The 21,800-nt window shown below is 42.3% G+C and overlaps 1 protein-coding gene across 4 annotated transcripts in view; it reads left to right on the top strand.

The window, feature by feature from the left end:
• The first annotated feature begins 903 nt into the window (after positions 1-903).
• Positions 904-21,800, top strand: part of FREM1 (FRAS1 related extracellular matrix 1) — a 176,392-nt gene continuing 155,495 nt past the window's right edge. For 2 of the 4 annotated variants that reach the window (XM_088018775.1, XM_028107286.2), the window contains exons 1-2: positions 904-1,039; positions 1,552-1,652. The gene's annotated coding sequence lies outside the window, so the exon portion shown is untranslated. Of the gene's footprint in view, positions 1,040-1,531; positions 1,657-21,800 lie in introns of those variants that run through there. The other 2 variants (XM_028107288.2, XM_028107289.2) reach the window with 2 other exon arrangements.

Below are 21,800 nucleotides of genomic sequence, written 5' to 3'. Positions count from 1 at the left end.
TCTCTTTCTTTCTTTCTTTCTTTCTTTCTTTCTTTCTTTCTTTCTTTCTTTCTTCCTTTCTTCCTTTCTTTCTTCCTTTCTTCCTTTCTTCCTTTCTTCCTTTCTTCCTTTCTTTCTTCCTTTCTTTCTTTCTTTCTTCCTTTCTTCCTTTCTTCCTTTCTTTCTTCCTTTCTTCCTTTCTTTCTTTCTTTCTTCCTTTCTTCCTTTCTTTCTTTCTTTCTTTCTTTCTTTCTTTCTTTCTTCCTTTCTTCCTTTCTTCCTTTCTTCCCTTCTTTCTTTCTTTCTCTCCCTCTCTCTCTCTCCTTCCTTCCTTCCTCATACACTTTTCTTTCCTTTCTTTTCACTTTCTTTCTCTCTTCTCATTGTTTCCAAGGAAGGGGGTATGGCTCGTCACCTTGTGATGGGGAACCACAGTCTAGGGGGAACTGGGTTTACAGGGCCTTGTGCTTTTGGCTAAAGTTTAGAACAACCAGACATGTCACAATATAAACATTTTCCCCAAAGTGAGATAATACTTCAACTTCTCTATTTATGGTCAGTTTAAAAGTTGGGACAGATGGCATGCCATTACTTTTTTTTTTATTTTTTTGCTGGTGGAGATGAAATACAGGAAGGCATTTTATTATGCAGTTGTTAGGGAGCAAGACTTTCCCCCGCCCACTGAACCCTGACAAGTTTAATGAAATGAATTTCTGCGGGGGCCGTTTCATGACCTGGGCTGTGTCTCAATGGGCGGGGTCATGCACTCTATGTAAATGAGATGAGATGAGATGACGGGAATTTTTGTGACTTTTTTAAAAAGCATCCAAACACGGGAAAAGCCTTGTAGGCTGAACGACGAAGGTGGGGCTTACAAACAGAAGCTCCTCTTTTTCTTTAAAGGCTGTGACAAAAGTCCGAAGGGGCCAGTTCCCCTTTCCTCCTCCTTGCGGATTGCGGAGCATCTTGTCTGAATTTGAATAAAAACCTTTCCGGGGAGGAAGGCATGTGTTTGAAGAAAAGAGGTTCAGGGAGAAAAAAGTGTTTGAAGAGTTTGAAGGTCCGGGGAAAAGAGTGTGTGCATATGCATGCAGCGGGCGTTTGTGAGCATGTGTGGGTGTGTGAGGATGACTGTGGGTGGGGGTTAGTTCGCGCGTGTGTGGCATGTGTGAGTGTGCACCCACACTCGCGCGTGTGAATGTGTGCACGCCTGTGAGTGTGGGTCTGTGTGTGGGTAGCCCGTGTGCGCCTGTGCGCGGTGTGTTTGGGTGACTGTGTGCATGCCGTGTGCGAGCGTGTGTGCAAGCGTGTGTGCGTGTGTGCGGCGGGCGGGAGAGGCAGCTTCGGCTCAGCCAGCGGCAGAGCACTTAGTACAGAACTAATAGTGGTAAGGGGAGGCTGGCGAGAGGCTAGGGAGCCGAGCGAGCGACCTTATTAACAAAAGCTCAGTTTGGTCCCTGCGGGCTCAACCAGCAGAAGGGGCTGGGGAGCCCTGGCTCTCCGCCAGGGAGGTCGGCCCCCCCCCCCCGCCCCCGCAAGCTCTGCACGCATCCTTTATCATGCCCTCCGCAGGGGGAGTCCTGAGGCTTGGCAGTCGGGAAGTTTCCAAAGCCGAAGCAGCCGCTGCCGCCGCCGCCGCCGCCGCCTTGGACAGGACCAGCAAGGACAGTGGAGTGAGTATGTGAACTTCAGGTCTATGTTTTCCCGTTGGGTGGGTTAAGAGATTTCTAGTACAAAGAAAGCTAACACTCAGCTGACCTGAAAGACTGGAATTTCAGCTCTCTTTCCTTTCCTGGGATCTTGTTCCTCCCCCTTCCTCTCAAAGCCCTTTAAACCAGAGATTACCGGGTCAGTGACTCTTCCCCGCCCGCCCCAGGGCCCAGAGTTTCTAGCTTTTTAGCTTGGAAAGGAAAACCACTACCTGTAAGTATCTGCTTTATGTACTTCCTCCCATCTTGACTGCGAATGTTCTGTTAGCAAAATGCTCCCGAGGTGGTTTGCTTGGTAGCATTCACTTCAAGTATGCTCACAAGAAGGGTTTTCAGAGTCCACTTGAAAAAGTTTCTCATGTCAACTCAGAAGGGTGGCCGTTTGCACTGTTAAAAACCCATAGGCCCACGATGGGAGTCTCTTTATTATGTAACACAATTTATAACTCTCTTCCGAATTCATCCCCATGGCACTCACCAACAAAATCACCATTTTAAATTTTGTAATCCACCCTCACCACCACCACCCCAGATCAGGATGTTTCTTCTCAGCTACATGAAATGGCAAAGGGAAATGATGAAAAAATTAACACGACAAATAATCTCCTCATGGTATAAAGAGAGAAATTTGCATGAGATGAGTTTTGGATACCTGGCTTTGATTTAGTTCTACTTGGAGATATATTTTTAAAAGCATGGTTCTATTTTTATGGGGATGAGAGGGAGTGTTGGAGAGGCAAAGAAATCATTTTGTTCTGAAGTTTGGGACTGATGTTTAAGTTCTTTTTTGCACATTACCCAGATTCGGTCCAGAGACTTTGGTGCTGTAGTGAATAGTTTCTTTTAGTTTTCATCTGGATCACAGAAGTAATTTTTAAGGCATTTAATTTTCCTTTCTGCTTTTTTTTTTTTTTTTTTTGGACTCTTGTGCTTAGTCTTGTTGCCTGGTGTGAATTACAAAGCTTAAAAAAGAGCATTTCCGGGGGCTGGTTGGAGATTATGGCCTGGGAATCTTGCTGGAGAGATTAACCACTTCACGGCTGCTCCGCTGATCAGACCTAGTGATTCAAATGCTCCTCAGGTTTCTGCCCCAGAAAACTGACAGCACTATTCCTGGCTCTAGTTAAAGCCTGAAGAATTGCTTCGCAGTCCTCTGCCTATACTTGGTAAAAGTGCCTTCAGTATGATTCTAGGAAAACGGTAACTACCCTTGGTCTTTCTCTCTATCAGGGATTCTGAAAACTTAGTGTGAATGGGAACCACTTGGGTCCTTGCTGAAATGCAGGTGCCTAGGCCAGCCCCCCCCCCCCCCCCCCCGCCCCACCAAAGGATTTTAGGCCTGGGGAGGGGCCGAGAATTTACCCAGGTGATTCTGAAGCAAGTGAGATCACATTTGGATAAGCGCTGCTCTATGTTGTCCGGGGCAATTAAATTCTTGTCACGTACTTGGTTAATGTGAAACCTCATATCTAAATGATAAACTTGAATTTCAGCTGATGTTGAACATAAGTTATATGCGACATGGCTTTGCATGCTTGGCTGATAAACCAGGGCTTTTGACCAGCTTTCCCACCAACCTCATCTTTATTTCCTTGCTTTTTTTTCCATCTTCGCCTTTCCATTCCCACGAGTGAGGAAGGGAGTTGGGCAAAGGTGCTCGCACGCCATGTACCCACCTCCATGTGTTGCGATGTGTGGTCTGACCTGATTGCACATGGCCGAGCAATGTTCGTCTTAGAAACTTTCAACCCAGGGCAGCTTCTGGGGATGGGCTAGGCTGAGTGGGGCTGAACGGAGCTGGATTATTTCTTGGGACTGTTCAGGAGCAATTCCTAGAAACTGAGTTTGGATTAGACCAACCCACAGGAATTGGGAGAAACAGGAAGTGATTCCTTCATTATGCTGAGGTCCTCATTTGACAACATATGAAGGTAAGAACTCAGCTTCCATCCCCATCCTCGATGACGTTTTATGACATTGTATGTTTATAGGAAAAAGAAAATAGGATGTGCTCATCAGTGTCCCTTCCTTTATCCCCCTCTCCTCACTCCAAATGTTAGTGGGTGCCCGCTACGTGCCAGGCTCCATGCTACTTTCCAAGGACTCCAGAAAGATCAATGTGTGGACAGAGCCCTTGTCCTCATGCTGTTTCAAGTCTTACCTGTTGCTAACCAATCTTGGGTGAGCCAGCAAATCTCTCTAAACTTCACTTCCTCCACCAATAAAATGAAAGGGTTGAGTTAAATGAGTTTGAGTATCTTTCCAGCTCTGATATCCTGACATTGGTGTACATGGCTCAGTCTTCTAAACACAGACAAGGGGGAATGGGAGCTTTGTAGCATTTGCGTTTTGAAAACAGGCCCAAAGATTTGGCTTCCTGCTTTTCTTTTCTTTTTCTTTTTTTTTTTTAACATTTTTCAAAAATATCTTTTAACTTGTCTTTCTCTCCTCAGAAACCAAGAGCACCGGTAGAGTGAGTTAGACAAATTCTACCTTTGCAGAGCACACAGTTATTCCTCACAATGGGCTTCTGTAACTCTCTGGAAGGCTGTCTCCCTGGGCCAGGTAACCTAGGACAGCAGCTTATCTTGTCTGAATCTGGTGTTGCTCCCCCGCTTTGGAGAGCTGGGTGGTCTGAGCAGGGCTTAGCAGGGCTTCATGGTTACACAGCTTGCACCTGACCCTTTCATTCAAGCGATTTAGTAGCTTTTGTGCTACCAGGTGAGAGGCTCCAACAGAGACCTTTGAGGGTCTGGGAAAAAAAGCAACTCCCTAATGAAATCCACATTTTGCCTACTATAGTTTCTCTTACTTCCATGACTGTAACATTTCAAAGGGTTCTAAGACTTGGCCATCAAGATAAGAAAATATAGCTGTGATCTGAGTGCTTTTCTGACCAATGAAGCTTCTAGCTGTCTGCAGATATTACGTTTGGGTGGGAAACTACTTGCTGGGGGACAGTGTATGGGGCTACTGCAAAGTTAGGATATTTTTGACCAAGGGTTCTTGGCCTCTTGTTAGTAGGTTTAAAGGAGGTGGCAAAATAGTCTTCGGTTTCACCTTTCTCCCTCCCTGTTTATGAGGTTGCTGGTATGATGTCAGAAATACTCCTTTTATGCCTCATGCAAAGGCTTCTAAGATTGTGTGTCACTCTTCACTCTCAATTTTATCCTTGAAACTTTCATATCTGACTTCTTTAGAGACCAGGGCAGGTAACACTCCAGGACCCACTGAGCTCCACATCTTTCCAGTGGTTTTCCACACCCCTAGGATCCTATCTCTGCCTTCTGTCAAGTGTTATCAGCTGCTCAGGGCTTACAAATGCTCCCTAAATTCTTCGTACAATAAGTGAGCTTGGACTTTATCTCGTGAGGTTGCACTCGATGCCATGCTGTTTTCATTCCAGGGTCTACATTTCCTGTTAGCACAAAAATTCTTCATTTGGTCAGTTATAAGACAAAACCATCGTGAAGTTAGGAGAATTTCAGAAAGGATTGAATTCCCAGATGAGAATTCATCCACATGTTTAAAAGTTGTTGGGTGTTTCCTATCAAATCCCTTCCGTAGCCCAGATTTCTTTCTCCTGTTAAAGTGATTCTCCTCCTGGGAAGGGCAACATAGCAACACACAAGAGCAGTACCCTAATTCTGTTTTATGTAAATCTTCCTCTTTGTTATAACGTGGTGGGATAATTCTATTTCATCCAATAAGCATTAGTGATTGTTCTGAAACCAAAAAGTAGTATTAATAGGAGAGCTCAAATGTTAAATCAGAGTGGTATAATAGAAAAAAAAAGAACTTTGAATAAATTTCAGCTGGGTTCCAGTTCTGGGCTGCAATATTCTTTGGTTCTGTGATACTGGCACCGTTACTTAGCCAGTTTCGTCTGAGTCAAATGAGGGTATGGACACTTACCAGATGTTCATGAAGGCTAAAGGACATTTGAAAAGCACCTGGCATGGTCCATGATGTATGATAAGTGCTCAATGAGTATTTCTTCTCTGGAAAAGGGCTAACATGGGTGTGAAGGCTGGAAAGAATCACACGTGTGGCAAGCCATTCAATCCCTAGGTAAAAAGAAAAGAGAAATGGGAAATCAAGCTTTCTTCCAGATTTCATTGACGAGGCAGAATAGATGTTAGCCCACCACTTCTCTGCCCTTGGTCCCACTTGGTGGGACCCGTGGGTGGACCCATGAGTGGACCCATGAGCTCCTGGACCATCAAAGCGATTAGTACAGAGAGAGCAAGGGCACTGTGAAAATCATTCTGCCCTCATTTCTTCCTGACCCTCCAGAATTGAAGACTTTTATAGCTGTTTCAGATATAAATACATCGGGAAAGAAATCATTTTATTTTATTTTTTTTCGGCAGGAAGGATTTTGCTCCATTGTAGCCAGGGGCCCCACTTCAGGGGGAAATGTTTGAGAATTTGAAACTCGGGGATTGTACCACGGGCAGCTTGTAAACCATCACCGAAAAGAAAATGACAAGCCATAGCCATTCAAACATGCGGTGCTTCCCCCTGGTCTTTCTCTTCCACCAGTGTTTTCTTATAGGTCTGGTGTTTGCACTGTGATAAGTCAGTCACTCAACTAATATTTACTAATCTTCTCTGGGCCAGAGAAGATGACCAGGATGGGAGAGACTTGAGTGAGCAGGATAATCATGGTTGTTATCTTCAAGAAGCTTACAGACTAGGGTAAAAAGGTCAAGTTTTAATAAAATGACTGCAAATAAACAATGAAATACCACATGTGGTGAGGGTATCACAGGATTCTATGCAAGCAGATAATACCAGTCTGGGAGGTTGAGACCTGAAGGATAGATAGAAGATAGCCAGGCAGGGATGCCTGGGTGGCTCAGTTGGTTAAGCATCTGCCTTCGGCCCGGGTCGTGGTCCCAGGGTCCTGGGATCGAGTCCCGTGTTGGGCTCCCTGCTCAGCGGGGAGTCTGCTTCTCCCTCTGCCTGTCACTCCCCCTGCTTGTGTGCACACGCTCTCTCTCTCTCATAAATAAATAAATAAAATCTTAAAAAAAAAAAAAGGTTAGCCAGGCAAACGGAAGTTTGGTAGAAGTGGGCAAAGGGCATTCATGGCAGATGGAACAGCACGGATGAAAACATACAAAGGCGCAGAGTGGGCAGTGTGGTGAGTTTAAGAAGGGAAGAGGAACTGTGTGACTAGCTTGTCAGGGGCAAGGAGGAGAGTCCTGTGAGAAGGGGCTAGGGAGATGGGCAGGGGACAATCACGCAGGGAAATCAGGTCTCAGAGTTGAAAGGGATCCCAGAAAGCACCGAATCCACAATCCCTCTCTGGGACCAGAATCCCTTCCTTTGTGTACATCTCAGCTCTTGCCATTATTGGACAACTCTGAAGGAAAGTTCTTCCTAAAAGTAGGGTGCAGGGCACCTGGGTGGCACAGTTGGTTCAAGGTCTGATTCTTGGTTTCAGCTCAGGTCGTAATCTCAGGGTCGTGAGACAGAGTCCTGTGTGGGTCTCCACTCTCAATGCGGAGTCTGCTTGAGATTCTCTCCCTCTTCCCCTGTCCCTCCTGCTCATGCTCTCTCTCTCTCAAATAAGTAAATAAATTTAAAAAAAAAAGTAGGGTGCAATTCACCTATCCTCCCTGGATCTGCACCCTGAACCCAGAGAGTAAAGTTACTCCTCCTTCAAATAGTTCGAAGACAGACGATTTTTTTCATAAATTACTGCCAAAGTAGGTCTGCGCTTTCCCATTTGTATGCAGTAGATTTTTTGGCAATGTAGTTTTACATTTATGCTGCAGAAAGTGAACAAACATACTGGCTTCAGTCCATTCTTCCAGCCTCCGATTATTGAGACCGTGGCTCTTGATTGTGTCCTCAGTGACAACAGTTAACTTTTTTGGATTTGTGCTGTTTGTGAATTGGATAAGCTTGTCTTCTGTATCTTTGCTTAGGAATTTGGAAAATTATTTAACCAGAGGAGGCCAAAAATGGAGCTATGGGCACCTCTCAAGATATTTCTCTCTCTTTTTTTTAAATTTAATTTTATTATGTTATGTTAGTCACCATACAATACATCATTAGTTTTTGATGTAGTGTTCCATGATTCATAGTTTTCTTATAACACCCAGTGCTCCGTGCAGTACGTGCCCTCTTTAATACCCATCACCAGGCTAACCCATCCCCCCACCCCCTCCCCTCTAGAACCCTGTTTGTTGCTCAGTGTCTGTAGTCTTTCATGGTTCATCTCTCCCTCCGATTCCCCCCCCTTCATTTTTCCCTTCCTTCTCCTAATGTCCTCCATGCTCTTCCTTACGTTCCACAAATAAGGGAAACCATATGATAACTGACTTTCTCTGCTTGACTTATTTCACTTAGCATAATCTCCTCCAGTCCCGTCCATGTTGATGTAAAAGTTGGGTATTCATCCTTTCTGATGGCTGAGTAGTATTCCTTTGTATATATGGATCACAACTATTTATCCATTCATCTGTTGAAGGGCATCTCAGCTCTTACCACAGTTTGGCTATTGCGGACACTGCGGCTATGAACATCGGGGTACATATGGCCTTTCTTTTCACTACATCTGTGTCTTTGGGGTAAATACCCAGGAGTGCAATTGCTGGCTCATAGGGTAGCTCTATTTTTAATTTTTTGAGGAACTTCCACACTGTTTTTCAAAGTGGCTGTACCAACTTGCATTCCCACCAACAGTGTAAGAGGGATCCCCTTTCTCCACAACCTCTCCAACATTTGTTGTTTCTTGCCTTGTCAATTTTTGCCATTTTAACTGGTGTAAGGTGGTATCTCAGTGTGATTTTGATTTGAATTTCCCTGATGGCTAATGATGATGAACATTTTTTCATGTGTCTGTTAGCCATTTGTATGTCTTCTTTGGAGAAGTGTCTGTTCATGTCTTCTGCCCATTTTTTGACTTGATTATTGTTTTGGGTGTTGAGTTTGAGAAGTTCTTTATAGATCTTGGAAATCAGTGCTTTGTCTGTAGTATCATTTGCAACTATCTTCTCCCATTCTGTGGGTTGCCTCTTTGTTCTGTTGACTGTTTCCTTTGCTGTGCAGAAGCTTTTTATCAAGATGTTTCTCTTAAAAGAAAGGTTGCCCCTAACCTCCTTTTATTTTCTTTTTAGAGAGGAAACTAGACACAGCATCTCTATAACCCAGACTCACAGAAAAGTTCAAGTTTAAATGAGAAGAGTTTAAAGATGTCAGTGTGTGAAGGCACAGTTCAACTGTATTTGCTGATTTCATTTACCAAGACATGTGTTGAATGCCTATCACAGGCAATAGCCAGTTTGTCCTCCTGCCTTCAAAACACATAGATAAATAGCTACACCATCAGGTAGGATGTGATAAATGCCCTGTGATGGGTTTAAATAAAATGTGATTCTTCTGCAGTAGCGGGGAGGAAATCTTGCCAAATGGAATGATTATGTCTTAGGACATCTTGAAGGAAGCATTTCACGAGGCCTTAATACATAAGGATTTTAATAAGGATGGAAGCAAGGACATTCCAGGCAGGGGGCAGACATGAACAGGGGCATAGAGGTGAGGAGGGTCCAGCAGGTCATTGTGACCATATGACTGGAGGCTATGGGACAGGGTAGGGCTGTGGTTTGGGAACACATAAGCCTAGAGGTGTTAGCCAAAGGCTGTGGGAGTGGATATGGAGTGAGAAGCTAGCTGAGGTTAAAATTTTAAGAAATGCCATATTTTTAGCAGTGCAGTGTGACCCAGAGAAGAAAAAAAAAAGGTAGAAAGAGAAGGAAGAGCGAATAAAAGAGAAAAAGGCAGTGGTTAGGTCGAAAGAGAACCAGGAGTATTCTGAGGTATAGACCCCAGGAACGAAATTCAACCCATAAAGACCATGCCACCATATCAAGCCCTCTGCTTGCTGTTAGTTAACTGATCTTCAAAATTCTGAGGACATTACTACAGCAGCAGGAAATAAAATAATACCTGTGGGCCTATACATTCACATTCATACTCTAAAGACACGTATGTTAGTGTGGTTTCCCCCAGAAGTATCTTCCACCATGTTGAGTTTATGTAGTGCTCAGTGATATCACAGTGTGAACTGCCTTTGTCAGCTACTCTGGATGCTACACCTGTGGCAAACATGTCCTCACTTCTAGACAAATGATTTGCAAACTCACTTTTAAAAAAGTCTGTGTCTTGGAGACTCTAAGAAAGTGTTTCAGCCAAGACCACTTGTGTGTGCCATATTTGTCTCTTTTTAAAGATTTTATTTATTTATTTATTTGAGAGAGAGAGCGAGCAGGGGGAGGGCAGAGGAAGAGAGAGAGGGAGAGAAGCAGACTCTGTGCTGAGGGTGGAGCCACTGGCGGGGCTCGATCTCAGGATCCTGAGATCATGACCTGAGCCAAAACCAAGAGTTGGCCGCTTAGTTGACTGAGCCACCCAGGTGCCCCTGTCTCTCTTTTAAAACACTTCTCTGACTTGGTGGTGTTTGTGATGTTATATGAGGCCATTCTTATATGTTGCCATATTCTTGTGCACACATGGATTCAACAATAAGTCATCTAATCAGACATTCAGGTTCTTTTTATTTGCAGCCTGTGATGTTTACAGAGATTTTGTTTTTGAACTAGGACTGAAGCATTTTTAATCTTATTGCCTGAGAGCAGTCTCCCACCCTCCCACTCACCACAGTGCATCCCCAATTCTGCCAAAGTAAGCAGATTAAGTTTCCACTCTTCTTAATGCGGTTAAGCTCAGCGGACCACAGAGGCGTCGGGGACACATGCGTTTGCAGGAGACCTAATGCTGGCGCTGGGTTCACATGGGGGAGCCTCAGTGTGGGAGGGTCCTGTGGCCAGCAAGCCCTGCTGGTGCAAGAGTAGCTGGATGAATGCAGATCGTGAGGAAGGACAGAGCTCTACAGCACGGATAAAATCACGCTCAGTTCTGAACGCCAGGAAGTGGGAGGAGTCAGAAGTCACTGGTTTGCCTTGCTTCTTTTTTGTTGCCAATGGCCCTGCACTGCTCTATAGAAAATTTTCTAGCTCTGTTGGGTGTTACCAGAGAGTCAATTCAACCTAAATCATAGAACATGTCAAAGGATGGATCAACTAATAATTAAAAAAAAATTGTTAAAAAATTGAAAAAAATTGATAAACTTTAGTTTCTGAGCAGATTTCAGTTTATAGAAGAATTGAGGTAAAGAGCAGGATGGCGGAGGAGTAGGAGACCTAGATTTCGTCTGGTCTCAGGAATTCAGCTGAATAGGGATCAAACCATTCTGAACACCTACGAACTCAACAGGAGATTGAAGAGGAGAGTAGCAACAACTCTCTGAACAGAGAAGCGACCACTTACTGGAAGTCGGGCCACTGCTCCTCCAGCAGGGACCCAACAAGCGGCAGATCCAGGGAGACTCCCCTTCCTCCCCCAGGAGGAGTGGCGCGGGAATGCACCGCAGGGATCTGCTGGGTTTGGAGACTCCACACGGGGTCGGGTGCCAGAGATACAAACGCTCAGTCACAGGCCGGGTGAGCACGCTGTGCGGCCGGAGACCAGGGAGACGGGAGTGACTGCTTTTCTCTGGGGGCGCACTGAGGAGCGGGGCCCCGAGTTCTCAGCTCCTCCGGGTGGAGATTGGGAGGCCGCCATTTTCGCCCTGGTCCTTCAAAGCTATACCGAGAGCTTGCAGGGAACAAAAGCTCCTGAGAGCAAACCCGAGCAGCTTGCTTAGCCCGGAACAACAAGGGCGGGGCAATTCCGCCTCCGGCAAAGACATTTGGAAACCACAGCAACAGGCCCCTCCCCCAGAAGATCAGCAGGAACAGCCAGCAGGCCAAGACCAAGTTTACCGATCAAGGAGAACGGGAGAACTCCAGTGCTAGGGGAATACTGCACATAGAATTCATGGCTTTTTTTTACCATGATTCATTAGTTCATCAAAGTTAATTTTTTTAACTGTTTTTTTTCATTTTTCTTTTTCCCTTTTTCAACCAACATCTTATCAATGCCTTTTTTAAAAAAAACATTTTTTATTTTTCATTTTTAGAGTCATATTTTATCCCTTCATAGTAGTTACCCTTATTTTTGGCATATATATATAAGTTGTTCTCTCTTTAAAATTTTGAGATACAGTTTCTTCTAACAGATAAAAATATACCCTAAATCACTAGTGTATGGCTTTGTTCTAGTCTCCTGCCTGATCACATTCTCTCCCTTTTTTTTTTAATCTTCTTTCTTTTTTCAAACAACTTATCATCAATTCCTTTTATAAAATCTTTTATAATTTTCATCTTTACAGTCATCTTCCATCCCTTCATTGTATCAACCCTTATTTTATACATATATATCTTTCTTCCTTTAAAATTTTAGGAGCCACTTTTTTTCTGACAGACCAAAATACGCCCAAAATCTAGTGTGTGGCACTGATCTATGCACTAGCCTGATCATATTTGATCATATTCTGCTTTTTTTGTATTGTTCTGTTTTTGTTTTTATCTTTTTTTTTTCTCTTTCTTTTTTCTTTCTTTCCCTTTCTTTTCCCCTGGTTTCAGGTCTTTTCTGATTTGTATACAGTATATTTGCTGGGGACGTTGTTAACCTGTTAGCATTTTGTTCTCTCATTCATCTATTCTCCTCTGGACAAAATGACAAGACGAAACAAATCACCTCAGCAAAAAGAACAAGAGGTAGTACCGTCAGACAGGGACCTACTCAATACGGACATTAGTACGATGTCGGACCTAGAGTTCAGACTCATGACTTTAAAGATACTAGCTGGGCTTGAAAAAAGCGTGGAAGTTATTAGAGAAACCCTCTCTGGAGAAATAGAAGAACTAAACTCTAACCAAGTCGAAATCAAAAAGGCTATTGATGAGGTGCAATCAAAAATGGGGGCAGTAACTGCTAGGATAAATGAGGCAGAAGAGAGAATCAGTGATATAGAAGACCAAATGATGGAAAAGAAAGAGGCTGAGAAAAAGAGAGATAAACAACTACAGGATCACGAGGGCAGAATTCGAGAGATAAGCGATACAATAAGACGAAACAACATTAGAATAATTGGGTTCCCAGAAGAAGAAGAAAGAGAGAGAGGGGCAGAAGGTATATTGGAGCAAATCACAGCAGAGAACTTCCCTAATTTGGGGAAGGAAACAGGCATCAAAATCCAGGAGGCACAGAGAACCCCTCTCAAAATCAATAATAATAGGTCAACACCCCGATACCTAATAGTAAAACTTACGAGTCTCAGAGACAAAGAGAAAATCCTGAAAGCAGCTTGAGAGAAGAGATATGTAACCTACAATGGTAGAAATATTAGATTGGCAACAGACCTATCCACAGAGACCTGGCAGGCCAGAAAGGACTGGCAAGATATCTTCAGAGCACTAAACGAGAAAAATATGCAGCCAAGAATACTATATCCAGCTAGGCTGTCATTGAAAATAGAAGGAGAGATAAAAAGCTTCCAGGACAAACAAAAACTAAAGGAATTTGCAAACACAAAACCAGCGCTACAAGAAATATTGAAAGGGGTCCTCTGAGCAAAGAGAGAGACTAAAAGCAGCATAGATCAGAAAGGAACACAGACAATATACAGTCACAGTCACCTTAGAGGCAATACAACGGCACTAAATTCATATCTTTCAATAGTTACCCTGAATCTAACTGGGCTAAATGCCCCAATCAAAAGACACAGGCTATCAGATTGGATTAACAAACAAGACCCATCGATATGCTGTCTGCAAGAGACTCATTTTAGACCGAAAGACACCCCCAGATTGAAAGTGAGGGGGTGGAAAACCATTTACCATGCTAATGGACACCAAAAGAAAGCTGGGGTGGCAATCCTTATATCAGACAAATTAGATTTTAAAACAAAGACTGTAATAAGAGATGAGGAAGGACACTATATCCTACTTAAAGGGTCTATGCAACAAGAAGATCTAACAATTGTAAATATCTATGCCCCTAACATGGGAGCAGCCAATTATATAAGGCAATTAATAACAAAAGCAAAGAAACACATTGACAACAATACAATAATCGTGGGGGACTTTAACACCCCCCTGACTGAAATGGACAGATCATCTAAGCAAAAGATCAACAAGGAAATAAAGACTTTAAATGACACACTGGACCAAATGGACTTCACAGACATATTCAGAACATTCCATCCCAAAGCAATGGAATACACATTCTTCTCTAGTGCCCATGGAACATTCTCCAGAATGGATCACATCCTAGGTCACAAATCAGGTCTCAACCGGTACCAAAAGATTGGGATTATTCCCCGCATATTTTCAGACCACAATGCTTTGAAACTAGAACTTAATCACAAAAGTCAGAAGGAACTCAAATACATGGAGGCTAAAGAGCATCCTACTAAAGAATGAATGGGTCAACGAGGAAATTAAAGAAGAATTAAAAAAATTCATGGAAACCAATGAAAATGGAAACACAACTGTTCAAAATCTTTGGGATGCAGCAAAGGCAGTCCTGAGAGGAAAGTATATAGCAATACAAGCCTTTCTCAAGAAACAAGAAAGGTTTCAAATACACAACCTAACCCTACACCTAAAGGAGCTGGAGAAAGAACAGCAAATAAAGCCTAAACCCAGCAGGAGAAGAGAAATAATAAAGATCAGAGCAGAAATCAGTGAACTAGAAACCAAAAGAACAGTAGAACAGATCAACGAAACTAGGAGCTGGTTCTTTGAAAGAATTAACAAGATTGATAAACCCCTGGCCAGACTGATCAAAAAGAAAAGAGAAATGACCCAAATCAACAAAATCATGAATGAAAGAGGAGAGATCACAACCAACACCGAAGAAATACAAACAATTATAAGAACATATTATGAGCAGCTCTATGCCAGCAAATTAGATAACCTGGAAGAAATGGGTGCATTCCTAGAGATGTATCAACTACCAAAATTGAACCAGGAAGAAATAGAACACCTGAATAGACCTATAGCCACTAAGGAAATTGAAGCAGTCATCAAAAGTCTCCCAACAAACAAGAGCCCAGGGCCAGATGGCTTCCCAGGGGAATTCTACCAAACATTTCAAGAATTAATACCTATTCTTCTGAAACTGTTCCAAAAAATAGAAATGGAAGGAAAACTTCCAAACTCATTTTATGAGGCCAGCATTACCTTGATCCCAAAACCAGACAAAGACCCCATCAAAAAGGAGAATTACAGACCAATATCCTTGATGAACATGGATGCAAAAATTCTCGCCAAAATAATAGCCAATAGGATCCAACAGTACATTAAAAGGATTATTCACCACGACCAAGTGGGATTTATCCCTGGGCTGCAAGGTTGGTTCAACATCCACAAATCAATCAACGTGATACAATACATTAACAAAAGAAAGAACAAGAATCATATGATCTTCTCGATAGATGCAGAAAAAGCATTTGACAAAGTACAGCATCCTTTCTTGATCAAAACTCTTCAGAGTATAGGGATAGAGGGTACATACCTCAATATCATAAAAGCCATCTATGAAAAACCTACAGCGAATATCATTCTCAATGGGGAAAAGCTGAGAGCTTTTCCCCTAAGGTCAGGTACGTGGCAGGGATGTCCACTCTCACCACTGCTATTCAACATAGTATTAGAAGTCCTAGCCACAGCAATCAGACAACAAAAAGAAATCAAAGGCATCCAAATCGGCAAAGAGGAAATCAAACTCTCACTCTTTGCAGATGATATGATACTGTATGTGGAAAACCTAAAAGACTCCACCCCAAAACTGCTAGAACTCATACAGGAATTCAGTAAAGTAGCAGGATATAAAATCAATGCACAGAAATCAGTGGCATTCCTATACACCAACAACAAGACAGAAGAGAGACAAATCAAGGAGTCGATCCCATTTACAATTGCACCCAAAACCATAAGATACCTAGGAGTAAATTTAACCAAAGAGGCAAAGGATCTGTACTCAGAAAACTATAAAATACTCATGAAGGAAATTGAAGAAGATACAAAGAAATGGGAAAACATTCCATGCTCATGGATTGGGAGAACCAACATTGTGAAGATGTCAATGCTACCTAGAGCAATCTACACACTCAATGCAATCCCCATCAAAATACCATCCACTTTTTTCAAAAAAAGGGAACAAATAATCCTAAAATTTGTATGGAACCAGAAGAGAGCCCGAATAGCCAGAGGAATATTGAAAAAGAAAAGCAAAGCTGGTGGCATCACAGTTCCGGACTTCCAGCTCTATTAGAAAGCTGTCATCATCAAGACAGTATGGTACTGGCACAAAAGCAGACACATCGATCAATGGAACAGAATTGAGAGCCCAGAAATGGACCCTCAACTCTATGGTCAACTTATCTTTGACAAAACAGGAAAGAATGTCCATTGGCAAAAAGACAGTCTCTTCAACAAATGGTGTTGGGAAAATTGGACAGCCACATGCAGAAGAATGAAACTGGACCATTTCCTTACACCACACGCAAAAATAGACTCCAAATGGTTGAAAGACCTAAACGTGAGACAGGAGTCCATCGAAATCCTAAAGGAGAACACAGGCAGCAACCTCCTCGACCTCAGCTGCAGCAACTTCTTCCTAGAAACATCGCCAAAGGCAAGGGAAGCAAGGGCAAAAATGAACTATTGGGACTTCATCAAGATAAAAAGCTTTTGCACAGCAAAAGAAACAGTCCACAAAACCAAAAGACAACCGACAGAATGGGAGAAAATATTTGCAAATGACATATCACATAAAGGGCTAGTATCCAAAATCTATAAAGAACTTATCAAACTCAACACCCAAGGAACAAATAATCCAATCAGGAAATGGGCAGAAAGCATGAACAGACATTTTTCCAAAGACATCCAAATGGCCAACAGACACATGAAAAATTGCTCAACATCTCTCGGCATCAGGGAAATCCAAATCAAAACCTCAATGAGATACCACCTCACACCAGTCAGAATGGCTAGAATTAGCAAGTCAGGAAACGACAGATGTTGGCGGGGATGTGGAGAAAGGGGAACCCTCCTATACTGTTGGTGGGAATGGAAGGTGGTGCAACCCCTCTGGAAAACAGTATTGAGGTTCCTCAAACAGTTGAAAATAGAGCTACCATCCGATCCAGCAATTTCATACTGGATATTTACCCCAAAGATACAAGTGTAGGGATCCGAAGGTGTACGTGCACCCCAATGTTTATAGCAGCAATGTCCACAATAGCCAAACTGTGGAAAGAGCCAAGATGTCCATCGACAGATGAATGGATAAAGAAGAGGTGGTATATATACACAATGGAATATTATGCAGCCATTAAAAGGAATGAGATCTTGCCATTTGCAATGACGTGGATGGAACTGGAGGGTGTTATGCTGAGTGAAATAAGTCCATCAGAGAAAGACATGTATCATGTGACCTCACTGATATGAGGAATTCTTAATCTCAGGAAACAAACTGAGTTGCTGGAGTGGTGGGGGGTGGGAGGGATGGGGTGGCTGGGTGATAGACAGTGGGGAGGGTACGTGCTATGGTGAGCGCTGTGAATTGTGCAAAACTGTTGAATCACAGATCTGTACTTCTGAAACAAATAATGCAGCATATGTTAAGAAAAAAGAAAAAGAAAAAGATAGCAGGAGGGGAAGGATGAAGGGGAGTAAGTCGGAGGGGGAGACGAACCATGAGAGACAATGGACTCTGAAAAACCAACTGAGGGTTCTAGAGGGGAGGAGGTAGGGGGATGGGTTAGCCTGGTCATGGGTATTAAAGAGGGCACATTCTGCATGGAGCACTGGGTGTTATGCACAAACAATGAATCATGGAACACTACATCAAAAACTAATGATGTAATATATGGTGATTAACATAACAATAAAAAAATTAAAAAAAAAAAGAAGAATTTAACAGAGTTCTCACATATACCACTCACTTCCCCCCCCCAGTTTCCCCAGTTACTAACATCTTGTATTAGTGTAGTGTACTACAATTGATGAGCCAATTATGATTATTACAATTGATGAACCAGTTATGATTATCTAATGCCCATAGTTTCATTTGGGTTCCCTTGTGATGTACATTCTCTGGGTTTTGATGAATGTTTAATGACCTGTATCCATTACAGTGGTAACTGATTGGCCTGCGCCAGAAAGGGGACTGAGTTTCCTGGAGCCTTGCTTTGTCTGTGGGTGTGCATACATGCGCCTGCCCACTGGGGACTTCGATTGGGCCATAATACATTTACATACATTATCACATTTAACTATTTTAATGGCCCTGAAAGGTATCACTTATTGCATAGATGAGGAAACAGAGGCCAAGGAAGAATAAGGACCTTGTTCAAGGAAATAGTGGATCTGGGAGAAATCTGATTTATAGTCTGGCCTCTATGCTTATTACTATTGTATTTCCTTTCACTTCAGCTGTAATCCTAGAGCAGAACATTAAGCCCTCCCCACCCCCTTCCTCCTCCTCCTTCTCTTGTACTATATGTACAAAATTATTTCTAAAAAACAAACATTTTTAAAACAAACAAATATTTGTAAAATAAAGTGATGTGTAGGTCATGGCTGAACCTCAGAATTGTGCCAAGATCTGTTAAGTTTATTTGTTGGTTTTAAGAGTTGCCATTTTTTTTTTTTAAATATGGTTTCTTTTTTTTTTTTAAAGATTTTATTTATTTATTTATTTGAGAGAGAGAATGAGAGAGAGAGAGAGAGAGCATGAGGGGGGGAGGGTCACAGGGAGAAGCAGACTCCCTGCTTAGCAGGGAGCCCAATGCGGGACTCGATCCTGGGACTCTGGGATCATGATCTGAGCCGAAGGCAGTCGCTTAACCAACTGAGCCACCCAGGCGCCCAAGAGTTGCCATCTTTTTTTTAAGGGTTCAATGTTCATTTTCTTGTAATGACCCCCATCTCCCTGAAGGGCAGGTATAGGCAGCTAGGTGAGGGCATGAGATGTTCACTGGGCAGATCTTGCCCTGACTGAGGGCTTTGCCCATGTGCTGGAAGGCCCACTCCCAGGAGAAGTACTCTCACACCAGTGTCTGTGTCTCCTCACTGCCAGGATCCATGTATATGACTTGTAGTTTTTTTGACTTTACTGTATCCCAGGATTTGATGCTTTCCATGCTCTGTTTGCATAAGTGAATAGAGCAGCCGGCCAACCAGTTCTTTAATCTTTGGCAAATCACTTAGCCCCTTAGGGCCGCTGCGTCCTCACCTTGACCTCTGTGTGTGTGCTGTGGTGTGCAGAGCATGGGGTTCAGGAACATGGGCTTTGGAGCCTGTCCGCTGGGGTTGGAATGTCAGCTCAATCATTTATTAGCATTTGGCTTGGACAAATTACTTTACCTAGAATCAGAATCCTTAGAATAGAATCTGCTCCATGGGTGGTTGTGAAAAAGGGCTGGATGCAAAGTAAATGCGTAACACCTGATGAGAATGTTGGTTTGAGTAAAATTTGGAGGAGAAGCTCCTTCCAACCCTAGAATTCTGTGACTTTTGATGTACTGTGACTTAGTCTCAAAGAACATTACATTTTTTTTATTGTTTATCACCTAATTTCTTAAGTCACCAAAAGCATTTCCAATACAAATCAAAACCACAATGAGATACCACTTCACATCAGTTAGAACGGCTAACTGGTGTTACCCCAAAGATACAAATGTAGTGCTCCAGAGGGGCACCTGCACCCCAATGTTTATAGCAGCAACGTCTACAATAGCCGAACTGTGGAAAGAACCTAGATTCCATTGACAGATGAATGGATAAAGATGTGGTATATATATATATACACACAATGGAATACTATTCAGCCATCAAAAAAATGAAATCTTGTCATTTGCAACAATGTGGATAGAACTAGAGGGTATTATGCTAAGTGAAATAAGTCAATCAGAGAAAGACAATTATCATATAATTTCACTCATGTGGAATTTAAGAAACAAAACAGAGGAACATAGGGGAAGAGAGGGAAAAATAAAACAAGATGAAATCAGAGAGGGAGATAAACCATAAGAGACTTAATTACAGGAAACAAACTGAAGGTTGCTGGAGGGGAGGGAGGTGGGGAGATGGGGTAACTGGGTGATGGGCATTAAGGAGGGCATGTGATGTAATGAGCCCTGGGTGTTATATAAGACTGATGAATCACTGACCTCTACCTCTGAAACTAATAATACACTATATGTTAATTAATTGAATTTAAATTAAAAAAAACCCTGTAACTATTCCTAGAAGAAAGCAGACCAAATATTAACCATAATTATCTCTGCATATTAGAATTTTGGATAGTTTTTATTTTCTTCTTTATAATTGTTTATTTCTCAAATTTTCTACAATGAATTTATACTATTTTAAAAATTGGGAAAATGTTATTTTTAAAAATTTCAGATGTACTATAGGTTTCCTTATTGTTAGAGATTTGAGTTTTCCAGTTTGGGGCAATGAATATCTTTGTTCATAAAGTATTTTCCAAATTCATACTTATTTCCTTAAAAATACTGCCTTAAAAAAAAGCATTTCCATTTCAGCAGATCTTTTAACAGGACTATTTGTGATGGTTGGCCTCTTTTCTGCCCAGACATCTGTGAGTTTGGATTTTATCATTAGTTATGACATGCAAGTAAGATGGTCAAGGTTATTGTAGTATAGCTCAAGGAGCAATCCTGGGTAGTTTTTTTTGTTTGTTTGTTTGTTTTTAAGATTTACTTATTTGAGAGAGAGAGAGAGAGCAGTGGGGATGGGGCAGAGGGAGAAGGAGAGAGAATCTCAGGCAGACTGTGCACTGAGTGTGGAGCCAGACATGGGACTTGATCCCATGACCGTCAGATCACGATCTGAGCCAAAATTAAGAGTCAGACCCTTAACCAACTGTACGACCCGGGCACCATGCTGGATAGTTTTCTGAATGTTGAGCAGTCCTTTTCACCATGAAGTATTTCATCTCGAATAAGTGTAAATTGCTGAGTCTGATGAACTCCTTAGAGCATTTTGCTCATATGCTATGGTAGCAGTACCATTTTGTATTATAAAGTACTTTATTATAGATCTCTCAATTTCTCAAAGGTGGGAGTTATACCTTAGTGAACTGTTACAAGTCAGCTGCCTCTCCACTCATTTACACAAATACTGTGCTTCTGTTGTAACATCTACTTGTTGATTCTCTGACTGCCACGTTCTTCTCTTCACCTTCAAACATGCCCCTTTCACCTTTCTAAATAAATCCTATTTGTTCTAATTTAGCTCTCTCCCCTTGTAGGAGACTTACCCTATGCCCAGTCTGAGTCAAATGCTGTCTTATTTATTCCTGTAGCATGCAATGCATTCCACCATTAGAACACTTACCAATCTTTTTGAATTCAGAGTTTATATGTCTGTCCTTTTCCATTACACTATAAACCCTCTATGAGCAAGTTTTTTTTTTTTTGTCTTTGTAATCCTAGCACTTATTACAGCCCTTGTCACAAAGTGGGTATTCTACAATTGCTTGTATCTTTTTTTTTTTCAAGATTTTATTTATTTATTTGACAGCGAGAGACACAGTGAGAGAGGGAACACAAGCAGGGGGAGTGGGAGAGGGAGAAGCAGGCTTCCCGTGGAGCAGGGAGCCCGATGCGGGGCTCGATCCCAGGAGCCTGGGATCATGACCTGAGCCGAAGGCAGCCACTTAACCACTTGAGCCACCCAGGCGCCCCAACAATTGCTTGTTCTTGAAGAACAAATGAATTTGTCCTATTCAAACAGACAACGAAGATGTATTTTAAAAAGGGAATTGTTTCCAGATGATGAACTTCTGAACATAATTTCATGTGAAATTAAACAGAATCTCCCTTCTGGACAACTTGGTGTTTGGTGAATTAAAAGATGCAGAATTCACTCAAGAAGAGGAAAACAAATTTCAATAGGGTGACTCTGGTTGGGAAGGTCCTAAGTGTAAGTTTGGGTGTGTACACATGGTTAAGTCCCAGGTGTAGTCAACCATAGTGAATGTGAATGTTTTTCATCCTGTTTAAGTTATTCAATTAAAACAAGCTGTTGTGAAAATTTGTTTGATACAACCCTCTGGCTAAAAGCAAAGTGAATGTAAATTATGGCCACTTCCTAATCTTCAAGGAAATGCCTTTGGTGG

This window comes from Eumetopias jubatus, unplaced genomic scaffold (genome assembly GCF_037043125.1).
Source record: "Eumetopias jubatus isolate StellerSeaLion01/CBP00866 unplaced genomic scaffold, mEumJub1_p1.0 scaffold_15, whole genome shotgun sequence".
Lineage (NCBI taxonomy): Eukaryota > Metazoa > Chordata > Mammalia > Carnivora > Otariidae > Eumetopias > Eumetopias jubatus.
This window is presented reverse-complemented; position numbering and strand designations above follow the sequence as displayed.